Consider the following 11,606-nt stretch of genomic DNA (forward strand, 5'->3'; position numbering starts at 1 on the left):
TATGGGAATACCACTGAAAGGGGTGTTGGTGGGAACTGCATGGTGAAAACAGGACTGTTGCCACCACTAGATAACCTTGTCTACCATTGCTGAGTAGCTGGTATCTTGCTGCATGTCCCTCTTGCAGTGAATAAAATGTGACTGCATTTTTTTAAGGTCTTGTTCTGGCTAATCCTGTTGGCTCGTACAAATCCAGGCCAGTGAGAGTCAAGCTGACCCTTTCTAGCAGGCAGAAACAGCACAAAGGCACAGACTGGGAACATTTGGAAAGCTGCCACATCCATTCCCAGAAGAATATTTGGTATGAGGAGGCAGGAATATAAGAGCAGTTATGCTGGGCTGGACCACAAGTAGATGCTTTGGGGAGAGTATAAAAAGAGAGTGTACATATAGTGGCTGGGGTTAGAAAAAGAATTCAGATGTTTCCCTTTCTACAAGACAGGAAGAAAATCAACACCAGTATCACAAACAGAAACACTTCAGACTGCCTCCCTGTTGTATGCACATACATGTGTTGCAAATGAAATCCCATGGAGAGAAGTTTTGGAAAAGAAGAAAAAGGGGAGTAAAGGCATCATAGTTCCCAATATTATTATCAGAACATCCCCTCCCAACCCAACCCTCCAGAGCACTCTGCAAAGTCTGTTCAATGAGTTAGTCAATGAGATATCCTCTGAGTGAGGTGACTCATCTTGAACCTTTCAGCTGTGGACACAGAAGTGAGTAGATTCCCACGGGATAGCTTGAGAGTTGCTGGGGAGTTTCCCTAATGTATTCGTGAGTTAGTTGGTAGGAAAAGACAATGTTTGCTACCGAGGAACAGAGATCCTGATGTGGACATATGCAATTGTCGTAGGTTTATGTGGTTTTCCCCCCCCTGGAGCTGATGATGGATGGCTCCAGGGCAGACTTCCTGGTGCGGACCAAGGAGGAGAGCCAATTAGAAGTTTTAGTAACACCTCTGTGATAACATATTTAAGAAAAAACTTGTTGCGCAGAAGAAATTCCAACCAGGGAAGAGCGGAGAACATGGGAATAACAACGTAGACACCAAGGTCAGTGCAGAGGGAAGGGGAAGAGGTGCTCCAGGTGCCAGAGCTGTGGCCTCTGAAGCCCGTGGTGCAGACCGTGGTGGAGCAGCTGTGCCCCTGCAGCCCATGGAGGACCATCGGGGTGCAGAGACCCACCTGCAGCCCATGGAGAAGCCCATGCTGGAGCAGGTGGATGCATGAAGGAGGCTGTGACCCCATGGGAGGCCCAGGATGCAGCAGGGTCCTGCTGGAGACCTGCGGCCCATGGAGAGGGAAGCCCACACTGGAGCAGGTTTTTCCCGGGTAGGACTTGCAGCCCCTGTGGGGGACCCATGTTGGTACAGCTCATTCATGAAGGACTGCACCCCATGGAGGAGTGACCCACGGGACAGCAGTTTGGGAAGAGCTGCTGCCCGAGGGATTGACTCACACTGGAGAGGTCCATCAAGGACTGTCTCCTGTGGGAGGGACCCCACGGGAGCAGGGGAAGGACTCCTCTCCCTGAGCAGCAGCAGAAAGAACAACTGACTGCAACCCCCATTCCTGTCCCCCTGCACTGCTGGGAGTGAGGAGGAGAACATGGAAGGAAGGAGGGGTGGGCGAAGGTGTTTTTTAAGACTGTTTTATTTCTCACTCTTTGGCTCTTATTCTGTTAGTAATAAATATAAGTACTATCCCCACTTTGAGTCTGTTTTGCCTGTGAAGATAATTGATCACTGACCTCTTCCAGCTGTTATCTCCGCTCAGGAATTCTTAGCTGATTTTTGATCTCTCCTCTGTCCAGTTGCAGAGGGGACAGTGAGAGAGCAGCTTTAGTGGGTACCTGGTATGTGGCCAGAGTCAACCCACTACAGCAATTTAAGGCGAAAAAAAATGTAAAACTATTTTACATACTTCCCTGATAGCAAAGTGGGTAAAACTCGATGCAAGGCAGGGGGAATGAGTCAAAGCCCAGTCTTATCTCAACAGAAAGTGCTGGAAGAGGGGACAGCCATGAGGGTCCAAAACTGCCTGGATGTCCTGTGAGAGGTGATGATCATATGGAACTTAAAGATGGAGAAGAGGTTAGGAACTTCATGGGGGAGAGGGAGGAACCAGACCCTTGAAGACACTCTCTTTGCAGTTGGATGAGGTAATATAAACAAACTTTCTGTGAGAAGACATTATGTAGAAATAGCAATCATTTGCACCTTAATGAAACTGAGAATCAGGTGGGCATGAGAGACACAGTATTGGTTGAGTGCCAAGAGGCAAACCTAGTCTGATAGTTGCGATGAGAGGATTTCCTGCTGCTAAATAGTATGCTCATGACCAGGGGAAGTAAAAGTTTGCTTTGATTCCAAGAGGTGCCAAACATGCAAATCATAAGATTCAGGATAATTATGCTCACATGGAGTAGTTGACTTAAACTGACTGCATTTTCTCTTCCAAATTTCCAGTAAATATGGATAATCCTCTACACCATCCTTCCTGTTTAATATTTACAGATCTCTGTTTTTCTGATGTGTCTTTTGCTTCTGTTTCTTTTATTCTTCCCATGCTGCTGTCTCTACTTCCTTTAATTTCTTTCTCTTTGTTGTTACACTTTTCTACAGATAGCTTGGAAAATTTCTCTGAGCTCTCTTATTACTTTCTGGGGAGTTGGACTGATTTCCTGAGCTTATTCATTAAGACTTGCTCTTCTTTCCCACCTCGTCCCCTCTCCCTTGGTGTAATATCATCTTTTTCTGTTGTTTAATGTTATTGATTCCTAGTGTAACCTGTGTGGATTGTTTTTGGCCACATCTTCTTTTCTGTCTTCTGGCTTTTATCTGTTCTTTCTGTGGAATTCAGTAGGATCATGTGCTTCAAATAAACAGTATAGGCCAAGTTCTGCCTATATTTTCTACTTCTAGTGCCTGATCTCAGGACTCTCTCACACCATGAGTTCTTTAGATTACTGGTATCTGAACAGGTTTCTTTATCTGCTTCATTTGTAAGGACATTTTAAATTATTCTCCAGTGTTAAACAAAATTAGAGTTGGACAACTTCAGTCTTCAAAACTCTTTTTTTCTTTTAATGAGTGAACTTCATCAAAATACAACTCATAACATGTCATCATTGCAAAAAGGCTGGTTTTCAAACTTTGGCTTTATGGCATTAAATGTCATACTACTTCAAAAAATGCTTAAGATGTGTTGCAATTGTTTTAGTAACTTAACTACCCTTTACATTGCTGGATTTCAGAAGAGTGGAGGCTTTTTAACTTTTTGACTCTGTAAGTATAGAGTCTGTATAGAGATTATCTAAAGTGCAGGTATGAGCTTGGATGAGAGACTCTTTTGTCATTCATGTTTCCCTTTGATTTCAAAGTAATCCTAAGCTGCCCATAGCCTTAGAAGCGTGAGTTCTTGTGCTGTATTTCTGTTACATCCTGGATGACAATTAATTACTCTCACAGGGCTAAGTGCAGCTGAGTCCCTCTCATTTGAGTGTAACTGCTCTCACCCCAGAAGCTGTCTAGAGTGAGTGTGAACAGCTCCCTTGTTCTGTCTGGTTTTTTCTGCGATGGATGATAACCTGGAGAAGAGGAGGCTCAGAGAAACCTCATCACTCTCTCCAACTACCTGAAAGGAGGTGTTAGCTGGGTGGGGGTTGGTCTCTTCTCCCAGGCAGCTATCAGCAAGACAAGAGGGCACGGTCTTAAACTCTGCCAGGGGAGGTTCAGGTTAGATATTTGGAAGAAATTCTTTACAGAGAGGGTAATCAGGCATTGCAATGGGCTGCCCAGGGAAGGGGTGGATTCTCCATCCCTGGAGGTTTTTAAGATTGGACTGGATGTGGCACTTAGTGCCATGGTCTAGTAACCACAGTAGTAGTGGATCAGGGGTTGGACTTGATGATCTCAGAGGTCCCTTCCAACCTGTCTGATTCTATGATTCTATGATAGGAACCATTTAGCAATTAGCAATAAAAAAAAAAGGTCATGTTGAAATAATATTATGAAACAGAAGAGAGGATTTCCAAAGAGTCAGTTATGCTGTGCCATCAGGTTGCTTTTCTCTCCCAAAGATATCTTAATTTTAATGGGGCAAAGCCTGGATAGGTAAGTAGTGGACGTGCTCTGAAGCAAACTTGGCTGAAACCATTGATTTACATCTCACTATCACAACCAGTAACCTTGGCCTAATGCTTGACTTGAAAGAAAGACCTCCATGCAATGAAGCAGAATATGGCCAAACAGCTCATGACTGGTCTTGTGTGAGTTGCAAGGGGACTGATCTCTTATTGCTACAGTTTCTTTTATGCTAAGCCAGTGTTGAAAAGAACCATTATCTTTCCTGAAAAAATGATGGAATTTTGCTGTGCTCTGAGAAGGTGCATCAACCCTTGAGTAGCTGATCCTTACCCTTTCATGCCACCTGAGTGCTTCAGAAACTATGTACTTTGGTTGCAGATGTCCATCAGGTAAAGACTTCCCAAGTGAGTGGAAATTGTCAACTCACAGAGAAGTCATGGAGCCTCCTCCAGCCTCACACAGGCAGGACACATGGTGGAGCCTGCCTGGACATCCCAGCCCTCCTAGGCTACCAGAGTCTCTGCTCCACAGGAAAACGCACAGTTCATGCACAGTCAGATTCACTGTCTCAGAATGCCTCCCGTGGGCTTTTTCATACAGAGAGAATCCCCAATCAGAGAAGTTTTACTTCTCCACTCACACTGTCATTGATCTTACTGTTGGAGAGGAAACATTTTGAGGCAAGAATTCCTGCTTCTTTGAATCATACAGCCCTAAGGACTGATGTTACTTCTGTAAAATTAACTTTTCCCCCCTTCTTTATATTTTCTATATACATTGTCTCTCTAGTCTATATTCCTGTGTCCCTACATAGTTTCAATTAGGGCAGTTACTCCATAAATAGTTTAAGACTAGCGGTGTCCATGTGCAAAACTAAAAGCTGAACTCCCACTTCTGTCTTTGGAAATAATCTGGAAGACCTGTGTAAGTCATCATTTGAAGAGGAGTCACTTTCCATTGTAATAGTGATTACTTTTGGAAGGTAATCCACTGCTGCTTACCTGGTCATCTCACAAAATGTTTTGGCTTCTCAATGTATTTGAAAGAAAGTCTCATTGTGGAGGAAAGCATAAGCTGAGCTCCTGTGGTGAGCTCCTGTGGTGAGCTCCTGTGGTCAGCATGTGCAGAGGGGCTGCCATGTTTGCTGTATCCGGTGCTACCAGCTCTTCTTCTCCAGTCTGTCATGTCATGTCTCCTCTCCATGTTGGTGAGGACCTGTAGGGATTGGGAGGGAGGGAACCTTGCTGCTTGCTGAGGGTGAGCTTGCTGCTTGTGGGCAAGTTGCTCAGGGATGGGGGTGGAAAAGCTCCTTCTCAGTTAGACTATCAGCAAAATGCGTTCTTCCTCTGGACCTGTACTCCCTGAGATGATCAGGATGTTGTAAAAGACGTCATAGAGACACAAACTGTCTCTATTATATGTGACAAAAACCCCCAAACTAATTCCTACTGAAGTCACCCTTTTCTGCCAAAGTGACGTGTTCCTCGCCCCCTCATGTAGAAGGTGAAACCAATTTGTTGTGTTTTATGCAGGGCTAGAATATTTGATTGTTCTGCAACTTCTCTGCATTCTTCTCTTTCACCTACTCTTCAGAGGAGTGTGAGAATACAGATAGGTTTAAAGCTGACACCTGCTACTGTCCTCAAATCTTGCTGTGTATCCTTGCTCTGATTCTGAATATCAGTGCTGGCTTGGCTAAGGCTGAAGTGCTGATCCTAGTATTTCTTTGGACTCTACTTAGAGGTTTCCTATAGCATGTTGCTGATTTTCATGGTTTTTTGGATCTGAGTATGTAGCAAGTGAAAAGAGGAAAGCTATCCTCATGGTAGTAGGCTGGTAGCACCCTCATGGTGCCATGTGTGAGCATGGGGTATGCAGAGGGATCTCATGCTAGATCTTGTAGGACAAGAATGGGTGGGAGTGAATTTCACTCCAGGTCCTCAAAAGGGACCTCTTTATGGCACCAGAAAACTGTCATAGCTGTGAATTCAGTTTTACACCCAAGCACATGGTTCAGCATCAAAGACAGAAAAGTAGATAGAACTGGCTTTACAAAATTCAGTGCTGTTGGTATATAAAGTAATTTGTGAACTCTAAGTTGAAGAGTTTGTGATTGAAGAGGTGCTGTAGGCAGGGTTCAGTTGTGTAAACATAGGTACTTGCTGCTGCTTTCCAGGGTCTGTAGTATCCTGCTTAGCCTCTGACCGTGAGTCTTATCTGCCAGCTGTGATTTCAAATCTTGGGCACTTGAGGACACCTCAGAGAGTGCCAGGCATGTATGTTCAGGTGAGGCAAGGTGTGAACACTAACACCCTGGAACAAAAGGACAAAAAGGTGAGGAGGTTTAGTGCTCTTCTGGGTACCATCACAGCCACTTGAAGTAGATGAATTATCTTGGCATAACCTGCAGCTTCTGGAGACATCATACTGCCTGGAACCTCCTACTGTTACCACTAGGGTCTTGCATTCAAACAACAGATAAATGCAAAGCCTCACTCCAAGAAATCCCTCTTTCTTCTTGGGAAGAAATCCCTCCTTCTCCTTTCTCCACCCCCAATCCCACCCCGCTGTGCAGCACTGGCTGTGCACTAAGTCCAAGCAATAAGTGACTTGGTCAAAGGCACAGTATTTACAGGCTCTCAGGAGGCTCATAGAAAAAAATCTGTGTATTAATTAATGTATAGACAGCACAATATCTTCAAGGATTTCTTGCAGCCTTCTCCTAGTGCTTGGGTTTAATATTTCTCCATACAGCAGTCTCCATATATCCTCTGTAGCATGGTGGAATCAGTGCCTTGGAGAATTTTTTTTCATTCTAGCTGCCAGACAGCTATAGACCAATTAATCTACAAGTATGCACATTTGGGGATGATATTCTCCAGTGACTCAGCAATGTAACAGATGGCAAAATATTTCATATTTATTTCCATTCCATTTCTATATTGGAAATGAACCCAGACATTTTATTTTTTTGACAGTCAGACAACATCTGTTGAGAACACTGTCAGCTGAATTACAACCTCGCTGGCAGGTAGTTGGGTAGACAGCATGAATTACTTTCAGCTATTCTGTAAGTGTCTTTCTCTACTACATTATTTTCATTATAATTGCTGGATTTATGGATGCTGACTGGCTTTACATTGTATCTCTGAGAATTTAAGTTTAGTCATATAAAGATTTGATGCATTAAGATGCTGTGCATTAAGTTGCGATATCAGTGGATTTATTCATACTCATTCCTTAGCCAAGACCAATTAAAGGAAGGGATATTTTGAAGGGAACCGGCCAAGGGCTTGGAGGAGATGCACTTCACTGCCATGGAAGGAACTCAAGTGTGGGAGTGACTTGGAGGATTTAGTCCCAGGAGCTGGTGTAATCCAGACATATCACAGTCTGAGATATCTGAGCTGAGCAAGAAGCTGCCAAGTGCTCTCTCTCATGGTGCAAGCAGCATACTAGACTTCTGGCAGTTCCCAAACAAACCTTTCCCTGGGGAAACAGGTGTGGAAGCTGTGGCCTTCCATGTTGAGAGGATGAGGAGCCTGAACACTGGAGGAAGCCTGTTCTGGGAGAAGGGATTCGGTATTTTTCTGCTAAGATAGAAGCTCCCTGAGTATCAGAATTAGCAGTTTCATCTAGGTTTGTTGCCTAGGTTTGTTAGCTCAGTGCAGTAAGCTCTATTCCTGCCCGCTGCCAGTCTACCCTACAACAGCACAGTCAGTTCTGCCTCTGGTCCTATTCTCTCTTCACAGTACTCTAAGCTTTCTTACGGTTTTTTCTTTTGCTGCTAAGCAAGACACTGTGTGTGATGATCAGAGACACATATGTATTAATTTTCTAGAGAACACATGGCTGTGGACTGGCCAGCTGCTGCCAAACAGATTGAACAACAGCTGAGTTCTCCTTGCGTTTCCATCACGCATTTCAGATTTTCAGCAAATATGTGTGAGTGTCCTCTAAGAAGTCTACTGTCTGCCAAATGCAATTAGGGTAAACTGATGGACAGATAGAACAGACAGGGGAAGCACAGTTGTGGAAAACTAGGTTAAGAATCACAGTAAACAAGTGAGTAATGAGGGAAATATTTGCAAAACGTTAGTTTAATTGCTTGGGTTCTGTGCTATCCTTTAACTGACTTTATTCAATTTCTTTTCTTTAGGACAGGAATTAGATGTTCTCTGTTTATTTGGTACTTAACATACTTTGATCACAGCATATGTATGAAGTCATACCCATGACATCCACTCAACCATACGTAAATGTGCATGTATTTATACATAGGTGCACAAAGGTATCCAAACCCAAGGGTGATCACTGCTGTTAGTTATTAAAAACTTTTTACAGTTTTTTAAAAGTTTAAAGTTTTTTAAACAGGATTGCTCTATCAAACTCAATAAAAGTAGAGCGTACAACTAGATAAAGTAGAAAACACAGGTTTAGGCAAAGAAATATGTCTGTGGGTACCAGTCTGGATGCCTGGCAGGTGACAGATTGTATGTGACAATGGCATGATGAGTTGCTGAGCCTCAGGTGAGGCTTGGTGAGTGCCCCTGTCTGTTCATGTACCATGGGACAAGCAAAAGATAACATGGCATACTGGTGGTTTATTTTGTGGCATGAAACTAAGCCACTTGCATTTGTCAGGAGTTGAGCTTGCTAATGGAGATGACTTGTAGGTCTCCTCCCCTCCCCTCTTCTCCCCTCCCACTCCTTCTCTTTTGTTTTTTTTTTTTTTGATGTCAAAGGATGGCTTGAGTTTTATTACTGTCTTATGAATCACATTGAAGTCTGATGTCGACAATATGGCAGATTTCTTCTTTTAATGAATCTGTCTTGAGCTTTAATAACTAGCATGGTGTTATTTATGTTGAAAGCATTTCAGAAACAAGGGATAATTTTTGGTCTTAAATTTTATTCTAATTGAGCTATAGTTACAGTTCTTCACAAGTACTTCTTTTTGCTGTTGTTTATTAGGTTATGAAGGTTTTAAGACAAATGATGATTTTCCTTTTAACCAGGAAACATAGCACTGTTTAAATTTTGCAAAACAGGGAAGACTGATCAAGTTCAGAAATTTGCATCACCACCTAACACCTGCTGAAATGATCTGTGGGTGAATCACTTGTTGATCCAAAATCACCTGGGGCAAAATTTTCCTTCAAAGTTAATCCACATATCTTAGGGTGCAGAACCACATCATGTCTTTAATAAATTAACAATTTCTTGTCTGAAAGTTTTGGAGAACTACCTCCAAGATAATGGAAGCATAAAAAATAGCCTTCGTGACACCTTTGTCAGCCCCATTACAGTGGGCAGGCATGGAGTCCCAGACCTGGTACAGGGACTATGAGGTGGCTGCTAAATGGACTCAGTTCCATATACACTGTGTCTACAGGTGCAAATTGAAGTAGGAATGTTACATTTTCCATCTCTAGTAAAAAAGATGGAAAATAAAATAATTCAATATAAAAAACCAGTTAAAAGGCTGTTCTGCTTCCTCTGGAAATAGGGAGGGGAAAACTATTAGGAACCAGAGTATTTGGTAGCTGGAAAGAATGGTGGTGCAGTTAATGAAACAACCCTACAAGGCTGAAAGAGAAAAACATGCACGGAAAAGCTGCAGAGCATGAAATCCAAACTCCATCAGTCATGTAGTCTGTTTAAACCAATGTCTTGTCTTCCACAGGAAATCAGTAGAGCTGGAGGACTTAGTGCTACCTAGATAGTGTCAACAAAAGTAGCAATGAAAAATAGTGTGGATCAAGGGGTGACACGTATAGATCTTGTAGCTAGGGTTTAGGGAGTTGCTGCAAAAAAGTATGTCCTTTTAATTACCCTTCTCACATCCCTTAGATAAAAACAACACGGAAGAGTAATCTCAAGAGGAATATAGTTGTCTCAAAATGTGAAAGATATTAAACAATTCTTCTTCCCATTGAGACTGTAAAAGGTCTTCTCACTGTAAAGTTTCTGTACCATCTCCTGTTTCTGTACTTTTGTGAAGAAAGCAAAGGCAAACAGAAGTCTGGGAATCATATGGAAAAGGGCTTCTTTTGTCTGTGAATCTTTCTGACCAAGGGAAGCTTTCTGAGCCAGGAAGAATGTCAAATATTCCCTTGTTTGAGCTTGACCTTCATTGTGCCTTTCCCTGACCACTTGTAGGAAGACACTGATTTTGTCATATAAGAACATGGCTGGAATACAGTGATTTTACCAGAAGGTAACCAAAATAAAAACACTCTGAGGATGATGTGTCTGCACTCTATAGATAATTACCTTATCTTTTTCTTTATTTTCTTTCCCGTATTGCTACAGAGAGAGAGAAATTCAGTCTGTGAGTGAGTGTACCACACACAAGTTAGGTGTGAGGCAATGCAAAGCAAAGGCTTTGCAGGCATCACCAGCGTGGGATTTCTCAGATAAGAAGCCAAAATGTAAACAGAAACAGTTTCACTTACATTCTTCCAAAACCACTTTAACATAGTACATTGTATGCAATGTAAATTAGTAATGTTGTGATTTGGAGCAAAACCCCAGTAAGAAGAGTGGCTGAGCATGGATAAGGTGGAAGCTGATGAAGCACTGAGGAAGCTTAAAAAGTTTCTTTTGTCTTGTTGCTGGAAGTCTGGGGAGTCACATTTGTCATCTGTACTTCAGGTTTTTTATATTGTTATTCTGTTTTATTTGATCTTACAACAAATTAATGCATCCTGTTGAGTGGAGCAGTCTGGGATCTTGTCTCTTACTGCCTGACCAGTTCAAATTACCACTGACCTGTCTGATACTCCTTCTGTAAGCAATTACAGCAGTACAAAGCAGATGCAAAGCTCTGAATCTCCGCACCTTCCTGCATGAGAATGAGGTGAACTCAAGGTTTTTAAGAAAGGTCCCCTCCGCTTCGGCTTCCCCCACAGGCTTCAGCTGACTTTGCGCTTCGGTTGGAGGAAGAAATAGGATATGTGCTGCCTGACTGACAGCGTGGAAACAACCCTGACCTTGCCAACACTTGTACCTGAGCCAGCCTGTGTACATGTGAGCCATCCTTTGGAAATTGCTGAAATCTTTTATTTGTTCAGAGCAGATACATGTTTGAAGGTCTGAGCCAAAACAGCAACCTAAGGTGTTGGTCACATAGCGCAGTACAAGATGTATCATGGGAAGATGAAGCTATCGTTTTTGGTGGCATGCTCAATGAGAAGCACACCTCAAAAGACGGAACTGAGGGCTTCTGGAGCAATTTTTAATAGAGAGCCTGATCCTGCATGCTTGCCTTGCCCAGCTCCCTGTGTCATGGAGATAAGGCAAGTGGAGAGCAAGAGAAACAAAGTGAGAACAAACTTCTGAACTGACCCACAGCTGAGTGGGGCTTCATGCAGTCCTGCCATCCTGGTTGCTGCAGTTATCTGCCCCCAGAAATTTAAGAGGCAAGGCTGTGGTTCTGTTTTCTTGCTTCGTCTGGGAGAGAATGGTAGGCATGTGAAAAGGCAGCAGCTGATCCAGAAGATCCTCTGAAAGC

Source organism: Manacus candei, unplaced genomic scaffold, assembly GCF_025592945.1.
Source record: "Manacus candei isolate 608988 ecotype Guabito, Panama unplaced genomic scaffold, ASM2559294v1 h1tg000019l, whole genome shotgun sequence".
NCBI classification, from domain to species: Eukaryota; Metazoa; Chordata; class Aves; order Passeriformes; family Pipridae; genus Manacus; species Manacus candei.